Consider the following 18218-nt stretch of genomic DNA (forward strand, 5'->3'; position numbering starts at 1 on the left):
TGTATTCATTTGTGAATCCCCCTTTTTTACACAATGTGCAAAGCCCTTCTTTTCACAGGCAAAGTTCTGAATGCCCAAGTGCAGCCATAATTTAGGCCTTAAACATTAATAATGACAGCTAAAAGCAAACTCTGGATTATGCCGAAACATTAATTTGTGAATATCTTTAGAATCACATTGATGGCTTTTGGATGCTTTCCATTAAATCACGATCAAAAGAACCACTGAATACCTTAAAAGTGTTTCTGAAGTTTTGAGCAATTATTAAATATAATTTTCCAAACCTGGAGATAAGGAGATCCTTTCAGAAGTCTTTGATACACAGTCTATCAAACCCAGACTTGAATAAAAATTAACTTCAAAAGACAGGCCTAGGGAGAAGCCTTGCATTTCACCTTTTTTTTTTTTTCCAGGAGTGCTGTAACTTTAATTTGCAGCCCCGAAAATTAGGGTAGGCTTACCAGCTGTAAAGGGGAAACCTGATACCTGCCCAGGCAGCAGCCTGGGAGAGTTCATCATCCAGCACTGAAGTGCCTACCAAAACTTTTCACTAGGCCGCATCTTCACAAGCATTCCTGAGTTAGCAATTCTCAGGGAAGATTCTTGGGGAATAAGATACCCTGACATTTCACCAAATAGGGTCACTTCTGTTAAGGACAAGGACTTCTTTGTAAAGGATGAAACTGTGCTCCCATTTTTTAATTACTACAAAATGTGTTCCACACTCTGTAATGGAATGATCCCTCAGACTTAGAAATATTACCTGAGTTGTGCCCTGCCCAGTGGATAAATTTCCCTTTCCAACCATGTGCTGCATGAATACCTATTTGTGGCTGGTATCAGGGACCCGGGACACTTGGCTGCTGCTTTTCACTGATGGAAAGACTATTAACAGAGGGACCCAGGTTGCACTCTCATACATTATGATGACAGCCTCTCTATATTGAAATGACAGTGGTAAAAAATGACAACTGGGGCCACCGTTCTATTGCTGCTGTAAACTCTTTAAAATTTTTCCATTTAGGGAAAGCATTAGGTGCAAAGGGTATAACTTTGCCTTCAAAAATGATTCATGATGTTGGTGATCCTTTGGCAAATGGCATTCCTGTGCTGAATCTCAGCAGGGCCCCTCCCTGAGAGCTGTCCTTTTCTGTCCTTTTCCTCTTTAATAAGTGAATCTCAAGAATTTCAAATAACATGAGCCACCCTGAGCTCCCCTTCTCCTAGTATGTTAACAGTTCCCCACGCTGTTCCCATTCTTAAATCCAGTCCACTTCTCCTTCAGTGGACACCCAGTCCACTCACCAGCTTCAAGACCAGAAAAGTTGCAGGTTGGCTTTGCAGTTTTGTTTGTTGTTGCTATTTGTTTTACTTAATCTCTCTTTAAAACACTTTCCAGCCTTAGGAATAACATTTCTGTTTGGAGTTTTTGAAGTCAAGAGTGAAGTTATTGATTATTCCCTGAAAAGGCAACTGATGAACTAGTTAATAATTATTCAGCTAGCAAGTTTTACTGTTTCATCTTGTGTGTGGGGCCAGATTAACAATGCCAGGGAAAGCAAACTCAACTCAGTGGGACAGGAACAGGTGTGCCTGAGTCTTAAAAGGCCAAAATATGTCACCGGTGGTGTGTTTTTACAATGGCAGTTAGTGTTTGTTTTTAAGTAGCCAAACTTTTTACTTTCTTAACTTTTAGACATACTTTGCTAATATTCCTTCATAAGACAATGACTAAATATCGCACATAAACTGCAACTCCTGCCTAGCAAAGAAATGCATTTTGGGGACAAAGAGTTTTTTTTTTTTTTTTTCAGTCACAGCTAAGTTACCCTGCCCATCCCCCAAGAGAGCACCCATTCAGGAGTTAGTTTCAAAGATCCCAAATGAAATCGTAAATAACTCAGGAGGCCAAGCTCAGTCTGCAGAGCACACCACCTTCCCCTCTGCCTTATTAAGGTGCCATTAAAGGGGGGAGGGTGGAACATATCCCAAGTTAAGTGTCTTCCCAAGCAGGAAAAGAAACCAAAAAGCACCTTGTCAGGTTCAAAACAAGCGCCAAACCCTAATTCCCTCTAATCACTGCTTTCCATAGGGACAGAACTGGGGTTCCCTACCCCTGGGGCACAGAAAACCAATCAACGCCATAAATCCCTTTGCCTTCGACCCTCTGGGGCAGGGTGGGGGAGGGGTGACCCAACATCAACACTTACACTAAACCCTTCAGTGCTCTACAGAAATATGCTGGCTTATTTCCTTTGTTTGGTCATGTTATACTTGATCAAGTGTGAACGATTAAACTGGTTTCATTAAAGGCAAGTGCATTCACGGCGAACATCCAACTTCGATGGCAACTGTAAGCATATTTTGCAGGAGGGAGGGCCTCCTTGCTTCAAACCTAGCATCTCATTAACTTTTCTTTGGGGGGCAATAAAAAGGGCACTGGGGGTTTTTCCAGGAGAGTGTCAGAGCCAGACAAAAGGATATTCAGTGTTTCAACTTTAAGATACAGTCCCTGCTACTTAGAAAAATAAAAAGAAACCTTGTTTCAATATTAAAGCTGCTGACTGAAAATGTTGAATTAGCATTTTAAATATTACTTTGTAATTGCTGTAAGAAGTACTCTTCGAAATCAAGTGATTATAAACACAAGATCCTTTAAAGTCCCATTACTTCGAAATGTAAAATACTTTATTTATTAAGATTTCAAAACAGAATTCTCCGAAGTGGATGAGAACTAGTTTTACTTTTGAGAACCGCAGGCAGCAAACCAATCTTAGGGGCCAAATACTGGGTACTTTTAAAACTGTCCTTGAACCCCAGCACTGAGTAGAGAAAGAATATTTTCTTTGAGAGTGGTTCGATAGTGGATGTATTTAGTCAAAAAGTTTAGAAGGCAGAAAGAAATCACTTTGTAAACTTCCCTCAAATATAACGTCCCCTCAAAATTATCCATATCAGATAAAAATATACCAGTCTCTAGAATATCCAACAGAATTGCAAATAAGGCATTTAGCATTTTAAATTCCCAATGCATATTTATAGAATTCTCTTGTCTACCCTTCAAGCCACTCGCATCTGACTCTCTAAGAACTTAACCCGATCTCCAATCTTTAAAGAAAAAATGGGGAAACATAAAGATCTGTTTACCCCGCGTAGGGAAAGGGAGCCCGGCGTGGCGACGTAGGCCACTGCCAGCAGCCTCCACCACGAGCGCGCAGGCAAGCGGAAATTTCTACGAAAAAAAAAAAATTCCTCTTCTCCCTTATAGAATCCTAAACGTGGGGTCCCCAGGAGCCAACTGCTGTTTGGGCCGCCTCCGGAAAAGTACGGGGGTGGGAGGGATAACCACAAACATTCGCGCGCGCACGCTCTCCGGGTCCGCGACCATCGTCGCCGGCGGAAAGCAAGCCACTGGAGGGAGTGTGCGCGCGCGAGTGTCTCGGCGCGGCCCGCGGTGACCGCGCTGAGCTCTTGGGCCCGCGGCCTCCCAGCCCCAGGGCGCAGCGTGGGCTGCAGGCGACCCGCCACGCTGCTGGGCCTCCCGTAGGAGAAAGGCCTGGGCGCGCCCCGGTTCCGGCGCTCCACTGCCCAACTCGCCCCGGGCACTGGGGAGAGAGCGGGGAAGAGAAAGAAAGGCGCTTCCCCTTGGCCGCGCGGGGCCGTCCGGCACCGCGGAGGACGAGGAAAAGGAGGCGACCGCCGCGGCCCGGCTGTCCCTGCGCGGCGCTGAGTCCCCGCCGCCCAGGGCGCGCCCCAGCCAGCCCCTCCTGCGAAACTTTTTCTTTTTGATTCGCCCCACCCGAAAAGTGCGGCCCGGGCGGGGGAGGTGAGGGAGGCGGGCGGGCCGGGCTCCCGGCGGCGGGTGGCGAGAAGGAAGTGGTGCCCGCGGGAGCGCGGCCGGGCAGAGGAAATGCCCAGCCCGCCCGGCCCCCGCCCGGCCCGCCCAGGCCCCCCGCCCCGTCGCGACTTTGGCGGGCCGAGCCCCGCGCGGCAGTGGCGGCGGCTGCTGCTGCGGCGGCGGCGGCAGATGTGGCCCGGCTGCCCGGAGGAGCCAACAATGCCGGGCTGGCAAAACAAAAGGGTTCCACTTCGTCTCCTTCCCGGTCTTTCACTTGCGCTCTCTGGGCGCCGCGCGGGATCCCGGGCAGGCAGGGGCCGCGCCCCCAGGGGCCTGAGTCGCGCGCGCCCCGACTTCCCCGCAGACCCCCACCTCTCTGCACCCCCCCACTCGCCTCGCAGGCGCAAGGCCCGCCGCACCCCGGCGTGCTCGGACTCCTGGTCCCCAGGGATCCGGCCGTATTGTCCCCGCGGCGCGCCGCGCGCTCCGCCAGGGTCGCCCGCGGCCCCCGCACGCGCACCCACCGGGCTCGGGGGGCAGGAGCCGGGGGTGCCTAGGAAACCGTCGCCGAGACGCCGCCGCCGCCGCTGCCCTCCGGACGCCGCTGCGCTCCGGGTTTTTCTTTCCTTTTTTTTTTTTTTCCAATCCTGATGGGAAGGAAGGTGACCGCCTACTTCGCATTCATCAACTCTCATCACAACAAAAATCCTGGCGCAAACGCGACCAGCGGGCGCAATCGGTGGCGGGGGGACCGCAGGCGGGGACCCCGGGCCGGCATCCACCCCCGGGCGCCGAGGAGAAACCCGGGCCGGGGTCGCGGACCAAAGATGTCCTCGGAAGCCGGCTCGGTGTCCTTCGCCCTCCTCCTCCTCCTCCTCTTCCAGGAGTGGCGCAGTGAGGCGCGGGCACGGCGCCCCCAGCCCGCCGCCGCAGGTGAGGCGGGGGCGGCGGCGGCCCCAGCCCTCCCCCCTCCCCAGGTCCTCCTTACCTCGTCCAGGGCCGCCGGCGTCCACCGCGAAGGGCGCCCACCCGGGAGGCGGCGGCGGCGGCGGCGGCGCTCCCGCCCCTCCCACCCCACCCGGCGGCGGTGGCGGTGGCGGTGGCTGTGCTGCCCCCCCTCAGAGCGGCATGGCTCCCGGCTCCGTCCCTCGCTCCTCGGGCCGCCTCCGGCTCCTCCGGGCCGCTCCCGAGCCACCTTAAAATGACACACGCACACAGGGACACACACACAAAAACTTAATCTCTCCAGCTCCCCGCCCCTCCCCCTCCCGCCCTACCCCTCCCTTCCCTTCCTCCTCCTCCCCTCGCAGCCAAGCCTCTTCCTACTTCCCCACCCACCCCACCCCCTTCCTCCGCCCACCCGGCTCCCGATCACCCCCACCCCTAGTCCGGGCCGCGCGTCCTCCCGCCAGCCCGCCCGCCGGGCGGGGGCTGCACTGGGGGTCCCCGGCCGGCGCCCGCCCCGCGCCGCGCTCACCCCCAAGAGGATGCTGATTCCAACTTGGATCGGGGGAGGGAACGTCCTGGATGCAGAGCGCCTCCCGGCTATTTGCTCTTCTTTATTTGTTTTCTCCTCCGGGAAAGGAGGAGGAAAGCCGAGAGAAAAGGAAAGGGAAAGAAGCGGCTCGGACCGCGTCTCCCGAAGCCTGCAGGCTGCGCAGGAGCGAGGCGGGAGGCGAGGTGAGGGTCGCCGCTCGCTCACTCCTCGCTTTTTTTTTTTTTTTTTTTTTTTGGGCAAAGGCGGGGTCTCTCTTTGCAAACCAATGACACAACCCCACATGGGCCGGTCTCGCCCCCTACAGATACTCCTCACTACAAATCGGCTCTCTCGGGGGATTAGTGGCTGAGCGAAAGTGCACACTGGCGCGGCGGGCACTCCCCGGCCTGCCCCCCACCCCCGCAAGGTTCTGGGGAGGCTCGGGGCCGCAGGAGCAAGGGCGGGGGTCCAGGGGCTGCGGCCTGGAGTCCGGGCTCCCCTCTCCCTCCTTCCTTCTCCTCCGGTTCCACGTGGGGCCGCAGGCTGTCGGCCACGTGGGAGGACGCGAGTCCGGGCGGGCCTCGGCGCAGATCCCCGGGATGGCCCGGACCTATAGGGCCCCCTCCAGGCCCCCGGAGCCGACCTGCCCCTGTCCCCGCCCGGCGATTCCAACTTCCTCCTGGGCCCCGCGCCGGCGGTTTCTGCCTTCTCAGGCCCGCGGGGTCAGACGAGGGCCGGCCACAGGGGGCACTTGCGCTCCCCAAATCCAGATTCCGGAGGCCGTGCCAGAGAGGCGGCGAAGGCTGAGGGTGCGCGGGGATAGGGCCCCATGTGCTGGAACTTGCAACGGTGTGTTCTCCACAAGAAGCAAAACATTTTTACACATTAAAAAAAAATGTTCCTTCCTGTTGCCTGGATCTCGCCGGAGCTATTTTTAAAGCCTTGCCTTGAACGGGATCCCGAGGCCTCACGGGACCGATGCGCGCTGCTGCCCAGGGTCCAGGGGTCGGGGTCCCGGGCTTGCGCGGCGCTCTTTCGCTACCCCAAGCCCACGCCGTCCTGACGTCCTGCTGTTGGAATCTGGACACCAAATACGGATCTGGGCCCAGCGGCCGCTCTCGGCCAGACAGCACCTGGACTGGATTCCGTGCCCGTGACCTGCAACATCCGAGCTCCTTCTCCGGAAGGGAACCAGCGGTGCGGAATGGGGAGGCTCTTTTTCCTGCGCCCCAGGGCCCCCCAAACTCTGATATGATCCCCTGAGTCCTCAGCGCGTCGTCCAAGAACCCCTGTGGGGGCTGCACAGAGCCCTTGACTTGATTTGTGTAAAACCCGTATTGAGATGTTAGGAGCTGGATTGAGACGTTGAGCAGGAAAGGCGCGGGGAGGAGTCTGAGGTCTGGCCTTTGAAGTCGGGGACGGCCATTCCTTGGACCAAGTGAAACGAAGCGCGTGGTTTGGCTTCCTCTGAACCTGAGGACCCTCAACCTATGTGACCAAAGAAACTTACTGCCAAGGCCGGGCCGGGGGGGGGGGGGGGCGGGGAGGGGGGTGCAAAGAGGTCACGGAACCGCGGAGCCCTTCGCTGCTCCCACAGCAGCCCTGCTCCAGGCCTCCCAATCCATCTCTGCCTGTTGCCAAAGCGCTTCCAGATGCCCCCTGTGCGATGGGTCGTGTGGGGCCGTGGCTTCTGTGATTTGCCTTATAATCAAACTGGAAGTACTGGACTGAAGATCTCCTGTTTCTGATGGCATCACGGAACATACAAGATGTCCGAAGCACGTTTTTTTTTTTTTTTTTTTTTTTTTTTTTACTTGGCCCTAACGGAGACAGGCCAGTTATGTGGCTGTTATGGGCCAGTTATGAGCCTGCCGTTCCGGTTCCATGGGTGAATTCCCAGACATGTGCTCCCAGTTGTCTCCATCTTCTGGTGACTCTATGTCCCCACCGACTTATCTTTAGGGCTCTCTTCTAACCAGCAGTTTCCCCTCAAGGTCATGGTGCTTAAGACTTGGTTATAACTGGCTTTGTCCACCACTAGGCTACTGGGCTACCAGTTTCTGCTTCTCTGAGTTTCTTGGACATAAACGATAATAATTATAAAGAATTTCTACTTCCTTATTTCACAGAAGATCTTTGGTTCTGAATGGTTGTCCATCCTCCCTGAGAAACCATAGAAAGTCAGTTGGTTCTTCATATCAGTTGCTCAACTTTTGAGCCTTCTATAAATTTGAATTCTCCCTTAGAAAATACTGTCTTCTTTGTTTTGAGAATATTAAAAAGAAGGCCTTCTCAGAGCTGAAAATTATTTCCCACTTCAGCTTGACACCCTGCATTTTAAAATACAGAGCCTGTTGCCTCCAACATATGAATTATTTCAGACTTTTTTTTTTTTTAAAGATGTTGCAAACAAAGAGTTCCATTCAAAAATGGGCAAAGACTCCAATAGACATTTCTCCAAGGAAGATATACAAATGGCCAATAAGCACATGAAAAGATGTTCAGCTTCACTAGTCGTTAGGGAAATGCAAATCAAGACCACAATAAGATACCATTTCTTGTCTACTGGAAAGGCTATTATCAACAAAGCAGAAAAAACAAGGGTTGATGAAGATGTGGAGAAATAGGAACCCTGTGAATCGCTGGTGGGAATGTAAAATGGTACTGCCACAGTGGAAGGCAGCCTGGCAGTACCTCAGAAAGTTAAACATAGAAATACCATATGATCCAGCAATTCCATTTCTGAGTATGTGCCCAAAATAATTGAAAGTAGAGACTCGAGTGGATATATGTACACCCATGTTCATAGCAACAACATTCACAATAGCCAAAAGGTGCAAACAACCCACATCTATCAAGGGATAAACAAAATGCGGTGCCTCCGCACAACGGAATATTATTCAGTCTTAAAAAGGAATGACACTCTGTCAGGTGCTACAATACTAATGAGCCTTGAAAACACGCTAAGTGAAACAATCCAGACCCAAAAAGACAATGTCAATGTGTCATTCCACTGAACTAGAATAGGCAAAGCTATCGACAAAGTGTAACAGCAATTACTGGGGCTGAAGGAAAGCGGAATGGGCAGTCACTACTCCAGGACACAGGGTTTCTCTTTGGAATCATGATAAAGTTCTGGGAATGAATAATGGTGGTGATTTCACAGTATTGAGAATGTTTGATGTTTCCCGGGGCCACGCCGCTCTGGCCTGTAATCCCAGCAGCTCCAGAGGCTGAGACAGGAGGATGGCGAGTTCAAAGCCAGCCTCAGCAATGAGGAAGTACTAAGCAACTCAGTGAGACCCTGTCTCTAAATAAATACAAAAATAGGGCTGGGGATGTGGCTCAGTGGGTGAGTGCCCCTGAGTTCAATCCCTGGTACCAAAAAAAAAAAAAAAAAAAAAAAAGGAGAGAATGTTTGATGTCACTAAATCATGCACTTAAAATGGATAAAATTTTAAATTCTATGTCACATTTATCTTACCACATCATAAGAAAGTTACAAAGTACCTTTGTCTTACAAATGTCCTAGCTGTATATTTATTGCTATGTCTAAAAGTATTTTTTCAATAAAGAAAAAAGGATAATAAAATGTTTCAAAACCAGTGCCAGTTAATTTTTAGAATAAATATCATTTACTAATTGGTGTCTGTGTATATTACTTCTATAGGATATGTTTGGTTTTCAGAACTTCCAGTGGTCTCTTCCTATCTGATGAATTGGTCAAGTTGAATTTCTAGTGTTTCAACATGGAATTGACAGACCCAAAAAACAGGGGAGTCTTAAAACTCCTAACAGCAGCAGGTGGCAGAACTCATACTGTTCTAGACTTGCCACCATGCTTAGCCCTGTGTCACGTACCTGAGACACATCTTCAGTCTTCATGGCAGCCCCTTAAGAGAAATTCCAGCATTATCACCATTTTCCAGTTGAGGAGACTGAGAGTCAAGGACAGAACATGATGCCCCACCCGTGCTGCTGATGAGTAGGCACTGGGCTTGGATGCCAGTCCTAACACAGACACCCCTGCGAGCTAGAAGGGGACTTTACACTGCACTGTCAGCAAAGCTCCAGAAAAGGCAGACTAGTTAATCTTGAAACATATACTTAGCATCACCCTACTTGAAGGGTTTTTTTTTTCTTTATTTAATAGTTTAAGAATGAGTCTTCAATCTTATCTTTAAAGGCAGGGGAAGCCCAAGAATTGTGGGGTCAGAGACTGGTTAAAACGGAAAAGACAGAAATGGGCATGATATAGTGGACTTTAAAACTCCTAAGGGTCAATTTTGGAACAATAACAAAAAGCCATGATAATGAGAAAGCAGAAAGTAAATTTTTAGTAACTGGGAATGAGTAACCCATATGCTTTCATATTTGGGAAGGAGAGATAACATGGAACTTACAACTTTGCAACTAGTGCTTTTTTTCCTTATGAAATATCGATATTCATGTTTTTCTGATTGTTCGAGTTAAGTAGCAAATACTACTTTTTTTTCAGACCTTATCATTGATCAAATTTCTTTTTATTTGTTTTTATTTATTTTTATTTTTAAATTTGTTTGGGCTGGGAATGTGGCTCAAGCGGTAGCACGCTCGCCTGACATCCGTGCGGCCCGGGTTGGATCCCCAGCACCACATACCAACAAAGATGTTGTGTCCGCCAAGAACTAAAAAAAAATAAATATTAAAAAAAAATTCTCTCTCTCTCTCTCTCTCTCTCTCTCTCTCTCTCTCTCTCCTCTCTCACTCTCTCTTTAAAAAAAAAATTTTTTTTTAAATGAGGTGAATGATATCCATCCATCCATCCATCCATTCACCCATTCTACACTCTGTTTTAAGCATTTTATTTATTTATTTATTTTAAAGAGAGAGAGAGAATTTTTTAATATTTATTTTTTAGTTCTCGGCGAACACAACATCTTTGTATGTGGTGCTGAGGATCGAACCCGGGCTGCACGCATGCCAGGCGAGCGCACTACCGCTTGAGCCATATCCCCAGCCCCTGATCAAATTTCTTGAGTGTAGATGAGTTTGAAACGGACACACTGCAGTCAGATGTATATAGAACAGGCGTTTCTACCACTTAGCTACATCCCCAGCCTGCCCCCACCCCCTCCTTTTTGCTAAATTGCTGAGGTTGGCCTCAAACTTGGGATGCTCCTCCTCAGTCTCTAGAATCACTGGGATTACAGGCATGTGCCACCACGCCTGGCTAAGACTTTTTTTTATTATTCTGGGGAATGTAACTTATCTGCCTAGAAGCCTCCATTCGTTTATTTATTTATGTTTGTTTGATTATTTATTTGTTTTTGCGTTTCTGGGGATCCTACTCAGGGCCTTGTGCATGCTGGGCAAGCCCTCTACCCCTGGATTACATCCCAGCCCTGCATTCCAATTGATCTCAGAGTCCCTGGTTTGATTCTGTTTCTCCTGGCTCCCTCCATCTCTTTGGGGGGTGCATGCAGTTTGAACTCCCTATCAAAATGAGTCTCCCCTTGCTCCAGAGTCTGCATTCTTTTTCTGGGTGCCCAGATTGGGATTCAGAGGAGTGCATTGGAGGAGAGGGTCCCAGTTTTCCAGTTCAGCAGTGTGGCCTGGTGGAGCTCCAGAGCTTTAGGGTTGACGGTGGGTGTACCTGGCACAGGTGTGACTGACTATACAGCCAGGGCTGAGACATTTTGCCTGGGGACCCAGACACTCCCCACTAACTAGGCCGGCACCACTAACCCTGAGATGCTGCCTGTCCTCCATAGGCTCCCCTTCCACAGCCCGAGGACAGGGCCACTCCACCTCCAGGGAAACCTTTTAACTTTGGGGTGCTTTCTGGGTTCCCCTGGAGGGCACTCCTATCACTGGCCATCGATCCAGTCTCTTCCCTTGCCACCCACAAGCAGGGCAGAGAGGAAGGGAAAGGCAGTAAAAACTAGTCCATCAAACCTTGGAGGTTTCTATCACCTCTGCTCTGCACTCCTCCAAGAGAGAACAAAGTGCGTTTCTCTTGAAGATCTGATGGGTTTGCTCCGAAAGATCATTAAAACCACGGGAGTGATCCTCTTTGCCGGGGCTCATGGGAGGCTCAAAGTCAAGTTAACGCTCAAAGATGCTACACCCTAATGGCATATTTTAGAAGGCCACATCCTCCTTCCTCTTTGAAAACTGATTTTGTTTGTTATGGGAGAGGATTGGTTTGTGGCATTGGAAAAGGCATCACAAATATGTGCATAGATTCGTGTGCTTGGAAAACAATATCAATTATCCTTTTAATACAAATTAAGGAAAGGTTCAACACAAAAAGTTAAAAAGAAACTGTATTGAGGAAGTTCTGATTTCCATTTTGGCCTTTTGATGAATTGTAGCATCGTACAAGTTTTTACTGTAACCATGGATAGCACTTTTTGGAAATTGATAAAATACATGTAAAACCCAACCATATCAATATTCCTGAGTTAGGGCCAGGGACATTTTTCCCCTTGGGAGAGGAGGTTCAGAGGAGGCAGATATTGTCCTCAAGGGCAATTGTCACATTTGTAGCTCTGGAGTTGAGAGAGGGTTTGTTCAGTGCTGTAGAGCTGGACCCTGGGGGGTGCTCAGGAGGTATTTCCTGGGTAGATGGATGGATGGATACATGCGTGAATGAACAGACAGACAGACGGTTCGGAAGTGAGCTGAACCCTGATGTCAGGATGGATCAGTTGCTTAGTGAATATATTTCAAGAGATCTGAGCTGTACAAAAGTTATGTATGCAAATGGATTAAGAGAATGAGAAGACTTTCAACTGAACATCTTAGTGTTGCGGTGGTAGGATTTGGGGTGATCTTTAACTTTTTAAATCTTAATTTTGTTTCATTATTTGTATAATTTCCAAAAGTAAAGGGGCTTAGGAAATGAAATATATAGCCTACTCTGCAAAGGTTTAGAAAATGATAATATGCATAGAATAGAGAACAGCAGAGCGCACGAGGCCTTGGTAAAAGGACTGCAGCGAGAGCCATCTCGGCGTTCTTGTGCTGGGGATCAAACCCAGGGCCTCCCCCTTGCTAGCCAGGAGCTTTACCACTGTGCTGCAGCCACAGCCCTTCTTATTACTATCCTAACAACTTCTCTATAAATCCAAATTAATTCAAATTTTTTTTTGAGGCACTGTAGAGTGAACTCAGGGCTTTGAGCACACTAGGCAGGTACCCCAGCATTGTGCTAAACCCTTTGCTCCCCAAATGATTTTTTTTTAAGGAATGGGGAAGGATGAGGTCTGCAGCCCCAGTGTGGGGTGTTGAGTATAAGGACTTCTTTTCTTCTATTTAGGCTTTAAACGGGATGTTGTGATTCCTTCCTGCTTTCTACCTCCCTGGGAGTGGCTTTGATGTCTCAGGGAACCAAGGACCCATGAAAGGCCCATGGGACAGGTCTGCTGACACAGTTCCGCGTGTGTCCCCCGGGACAATCAAAGTCCTCTAACTGAGGTCCTTACTGCTCTGTTCCCTATCTCTTCTCTTTCATTTCCAGAAAGCAACAGTTATAGAGAAAAAGATAGTGGCCCTAGATAATAGTGGGTACTTTTATTGTGACTGTTTTGTGCAATAAAATGGACTAGTTATGTGCACTTGAGGATTTCAAGGGTCTCTGCAGAGAGTTCCTGGGAGCGGACTTCACTGGGTTGTCATTCACCTGTCTCCCCTGTTCAGGGTTCAGCTCACTTCAGAACCGTGATTAGCTGGAGCTCTCCGTGGGTGCTGTCCTCAGAGGTGGCGGGTGGGAGCGGAGGATCCTGCCTCGATGCTTGGCTGCCTAGCTGCGCTCACTGTGGCTACAGTACAATCACTACACGATTCATAATTAATTCTAATCAGTGAGTACATGTTGCCTTTACAGATGCTGCGGCCCTTCTCAACCATGCATTAAAAGTCCTGTGCTCACAGCCTACACAGTAAGGAGTACAGATGGAGACTCTCACAGATTCAGGATTAAACTGGCATTTAGGTTTAAAACCATCACTTTCACCGGGCATGGTGGAGATCACCTGTAATCTCAGCAGCTCTGGAGGCTGAGGCAGGAGGATGGTGAGTTCAAAGCCAGCCTCAGCAACATCCAGGCGCTAAAGCAACTCAGTGAGACCCTGTCTCTAAATAAAATGCAAAATAGGGCTGGGGGTGTGGCTCAGTGGTTGAGTGCCCCTGAGTTCAATCTCCAGGACCAAAATAAAACAAAACAACAACAAAAAACCCATCACTTTTATTTTTAAAACACACACACACACACACAGTGCCTGAATTCTTTGAAAAACAGTTTGCATGGTCCTAGGAAAACAAAAACAGACGTGCAGATTCGCAGACACGATGAATCTGTAATGTAACATCCGGAAGAAATAAACACCCACTCAGAAGCACGACCACTCAGTGAACTGGGAGGAGGGCCTGCTCTGAGCCTGGCCTGGCCGGACCCTTGCAGCAAAAATTTACCCCAGGGATTAGGACTCCACAGTTTCCTGTGTGAAGGGTGAAGCTTCTAGAGAGCCCAGGGGTAGGTCTGGCTGCCCCCCAGGGATGGTGGGTGACCTATGCAGTCACACAGAGCTCGGCGCTCAAAACGGCTGCCGCTGGAACAATAGGCATCACGGCCTCATGGCACGGAGCCGTCCAGGTTGTGTACCTCGTTCTGAAGGAGTGCTGCACCTCAGGTCCCTCTGCCACTACACGGCCAGCTGAGTACAAGGGGTTCTTAAGCCTCCAGTTTCACTGTTCGTCAACCCCCTTGGAAAAGGAACTTAGACACTGGATGAGGCAGGCCTGTGAAGATTCAGATGGGGACGGCTCCCTGAAGCGCCTGGGTCAGGCAGCGCAGCAAGGCTCAGAGGCGAACAGACTGGATGAGGAGCACTCTGACTTGTCAGTGGGTTAATCCACTTGATGGATTTACGATTTGAATGGACCACTGGGTGGTAAGTGCGGGTGGGTGGGGTGTGGCTGGGGAAGTAGGTCACTGGGGAGCATGGCCTTGGGGATTACATCTGTCCCTGGTGCCTTCCTCTGCCCACCAGCTGCCACACCTTCCACCATGATGACGTCCTGCCTCATCCCGGCCCAGAGCAATGGAGCCGGTTGACCATGGACTGAGATCTCTGAACCCATGAGTCAAAATAAACCTTTCTTCTTCTAGTTGTTCTTGTCAGGTATTTTACTCCCAGTGATGAAAACCTGACCAACAGGCCCTGTCCTCGTGGAGCAGGTCCCAGGGTGGAAAAGCCTAGAAGCCTTCACCAGTAGCTTTTGGAGTCAAGTAGCAGCCAACGTGAATGTCAAAGGCCCCCTGGCCTCCTGGGAGGCCGCTGCCTTACAGGTCTGGCGTTGACCATACCTGGGAATGTTAATTTTCCTCTAGCAGGGGAGGCTGGTGCAGGCAGACCTTCAGACATGTGACCGATGGTGACTAAGGCCAGAGTCCCGCAGGCTGCTGATGTCACTCAAGGACCAGGGGTGAGGCCGTGGGGGGCGGGAGTTACCGCTAGCAATAGCCAAGTGTGGGACAAAGATGGAGTGGGTGGACTCCCTGGGAGCTGGGCACTAGGGGAAAGACCCCTCTTGTCAAAGGAAATCATTGAGCCGCAAGTAGACTGGTTTTAGTGTCTAAAGCTCCTGATAGTCAGCTGCAGTTCAATCGGCTGCAAAATACCCAATTAACAGACCTTACTTCACTGAGAGTCTGTCCTCCCAGGGGAGCTCTGTACTAAAAAATAAAATAGAATTTAAAAATCCATGTGACCCTGCATTTCCCTGAAAATCTACAAATCAGGCCCATATTTGTGGGGTCAGCTGCTGGCCAGGGGAGCCCACACCACACTTGCTAATACATTGCTCACGGCACCCTTCCTGCCCCTAGACAGCATGGCTACTTCCTTTGGGTCTGGCGTGGCCCTTGCATGTCCCTGAGGTGGGGCTGCTGGATTGGACAGGTGAAAGCCCCCGACCTCTGGCTCACCCTTGCCCTCACACTTAATTTGTGCTTCGGAAAAAAACGAGGCAGGGTCTGCTCGTTGTCTTACCCACCCCTCCAACTTTTTTTTTTTTTTTTTTGGTACCAGGAATTGATCTCAAGGCCACTCTACCACTGAGCCACATCCGCAGTCCTATTTTGTATTTTATTTAGAGACAGGGTCTCACTGAGTTGCTTAGTGCCTTGCTAAGTTGCCGAGGCTGCCTTTGAACTCGTGGTCCTCCTGTCTCAGCTTCCCGAGCTGCTGGGATTACAGGCGTGCGCCACCACACCTGGCATGCACCAACTTTTCATTTCAAGATTTTTTGAATCTATAGGACATTTGAGTTACATAGTACAGGAATGCTGCCCCCCAAGGCTGCTGACTGTTGGGGCCATGTCTTGGTACCAGGCATGTTTAATTCAGCTTTCCCCCTCTCTATAGAGAAACAGCTTCCTGAACCATTTGAAAGAATGCTGCAAACGCCCTGCATGTTAAGTAGTCTAGATAAGTGCCCCCCCCCCCAGTCTGTATGTTCAAATCTGGTTTCCAGGGAGCCCTATTGGGAGGGGTGGGGTCTTTAAGAGATGGGCTTCATGGGAGGTCTTCAGGTCACTGGGGAATGCCCTTAGTGGAGTAGGGGGAACCACGCCTCTTCCTCTTCCTGGAGGTCTTGCCCCACCTTCATTCCTGCCGCAGAACCAAAAGCACTGAGGCCAGTGAGGCATCGAGTGGAGCCTCAGAGTCTGTGCGCAACCAAACCAAACAACAACAAGAAAAAGCAAACCCCAACCATCAGAGAACACTTCTCATAGGTGATCATCTCAGGTACTATAGTAGCAGAAAGCTAACACAACCCCCAAATACTTTAGCTTATTTTTTAAAGAAGAAAGTCCTAAAAGCCTTAATATCTTATCACACCTATGAAAATTAACAGTACTTTTCAACACCAGGGCTGTGAACTCAGTGCAGCCCTACATACAGCCACTCTGTGTGGCTGACCTTGCCCTATTTGTTACAGGTGAACAACAAGCTGACTTTAAAAACTGAGAGCAAGTGTGTAGAAACCTTTGCAGAAAAGTGACAGGTTGAATTGAATTATTATTGAATCTAATAATAAAAATCACCATGACTATGTCTTGTATATTTTTCATTTTATTTTCCTAGAAATTCACTTTTTATTATATTTTACAAAAGCATCAGTTTGAGACAATAAAAAACAAACAAACAAACACAAACAAACAAACCTGTTTCTTCACTGAACTTGTTTGAAAGGCACCAGTGAACACCCAGGCCATGTGCAGAGTTGCCTAACTGTCCTGAAATGTCTTTTGTAGGATGCGCCTCTGGATCCAGGATGTGCTTGATGCATTTCTTGGTCACGGGCTCTGCTGGCCTTTCTTAGCAGTACTTCTTCTTTTTTTTTTTTTTTATATATTTATTTTTTAGTTCTCGGCGGACACAACATCTTTGTTGGTATGTGGTACTGAGGATTGAACCCAGGCGAGCACGCTACCGCTTGAGCCACATCCCCAGCCCAGCAGTACTTCTTGCTTCCCTTTGGGTGGGTCCAGCTTAGAGCCAGGAGTGTAACTATCAGGGGCCCCATCCAAGTTACTGTTCACAAAGCAATGGAAGTCTAAGCCCAGTGATTTGACAAACCACTTTCAAATGTCATATGAATGTTTTCTTGATGCAAAGAAAAATTATATCTGTAGCATTTTGGCAGATGATACGGAGCAGGCAGAGAACCTGTGTTCATGTGAATCTCAGCCAAACCAGGGGTGGGTGATGACGGGCAGGAAAACCGCACCTCGGGGTGGGGGAAACTTTGCACAAGAAGAGAACATTGTCTAGTTTGGGCAGCAGTGCTTCTCGGGCCTGGAGTGGGCATCCTGCTGTGGACTTGGTGCTCCTCAGATGGCAAGCAACCATGTTTCTCTAAATCCACTCCCACTGAACAGAGCAGTCATGGGATTGTTAGAAAGCATCACAGAAATGCCTGTCATTCATCATGTGTGATTGTTCAACACCGGGTGTGGCACAGGTAGGGGCTTAGAGTGGATGCCCCTGGGCCTGCATCCAGGGCTGGTTCCCAGGCTGCAATCTGTGCAGGTGCAAGAGGCCTCGTGCTGAGAAAGTCTCTAGGTTTACTTTAATGCTCTACAACCACCATCCTCCGGTTCTTCATACTTTTTAAACAAGGGCCTTATGCTTTATTTTGCACTAGGCTATGCAACTATCCAGCTGGTCCTGCCCCACCACATCTGGTTGACCTACCTCTGATTGCAGCGTGGGGGCTGTGGACAGGGGCGCGAGAGCTCAGAGTCCACTCTTGCAGTCCATAGATACTTCCAAAACAGAGAGCCCCATATTCTGCAACCCACCCCTGAGGCTTCTCCAGCACCTGAGGATCCCACTCACCAGCATTTGTGACAGTCCTGAAGTACAGGAGAGATCACGGGTGGGAAGGGAAACTTGCAAGCAACCGTCACTAGTGGGGACAGGAGCTGGGGGAGAAATATGCTGGGCTCCTGCCCTTGCAGAGGCAACTCTGAAATGTGTTCAGGAAACTTCTCAGAGTTCCCACCATCATTCAATGCTCCCAATGCCCCTTGCCCTCCCTACACGGACTCTCCTGCACCCAGAACATGACGGAGGTTCTGCTTCTGGGGGACCTGTGCTAAGACGGTCCAGCAGACTTTCGCCTGTCTACTTTGCTGATAGGAGACAGGGGGATGAGCGAGGAAGCGCGAGGCCCAGGGCCTGGCACATAGTAGGAGTTCAGTCAGCGACAAGTGTGGCTTCCTGTTTCGCCTGTCTACTTTCCCGTCAGCAGAACTGACATGAGATGCAGGACCACATGTGTCAGAAACGGCTAGTGTCCTGGGCTGCAGGGACAACTCACCACACACTGGGTGGCTTGACAACACAT

The 18218-nt window shown here is 49.8% G+C and overlaps 1 protein-coding gene across 2 annotated transcripts in view; it reads right to left on the bottom strand.

Annotated features, from left to right (window-relative positions):
- The window catches only part of Ctbp2 (C-terminal binding protein 2), a 143447-nt gene extending 138121 nt beyond the window's left edge, over positions 1-5326 (bottom strand). Inside the window, exon 1 of one of the 2 annotated variants that reach the window (XM_077799190.1) lies at positions 5316-5326. The gene's annotated coding sequence lies outside the window, so the exon portion shown is untranslated. Of the gene's footprint in view, positions 1-4826; positions 5000-5315 lie in introns of those variants that run through there. The other variant, XM_026384296.2, reaches the window with a different exon arrangement.
- Between the last annotated feature and the right edge of the window lie 12892 nt (positions 5327-18218).

This window comes from Urocitellus parryii, chromosome 5, assembly GCF_045843805.1.
Source record: "Urocitellus parryii isolate mUroPar1 chromosome 5, mUroPar1.hap1, whole genome shotgun sequence".
NCBI lineage: Eukaryota > Metazoa > Chordata > Mammalia > Rodentia > Sciuridae > Urocitellus > Urocitellus parryii.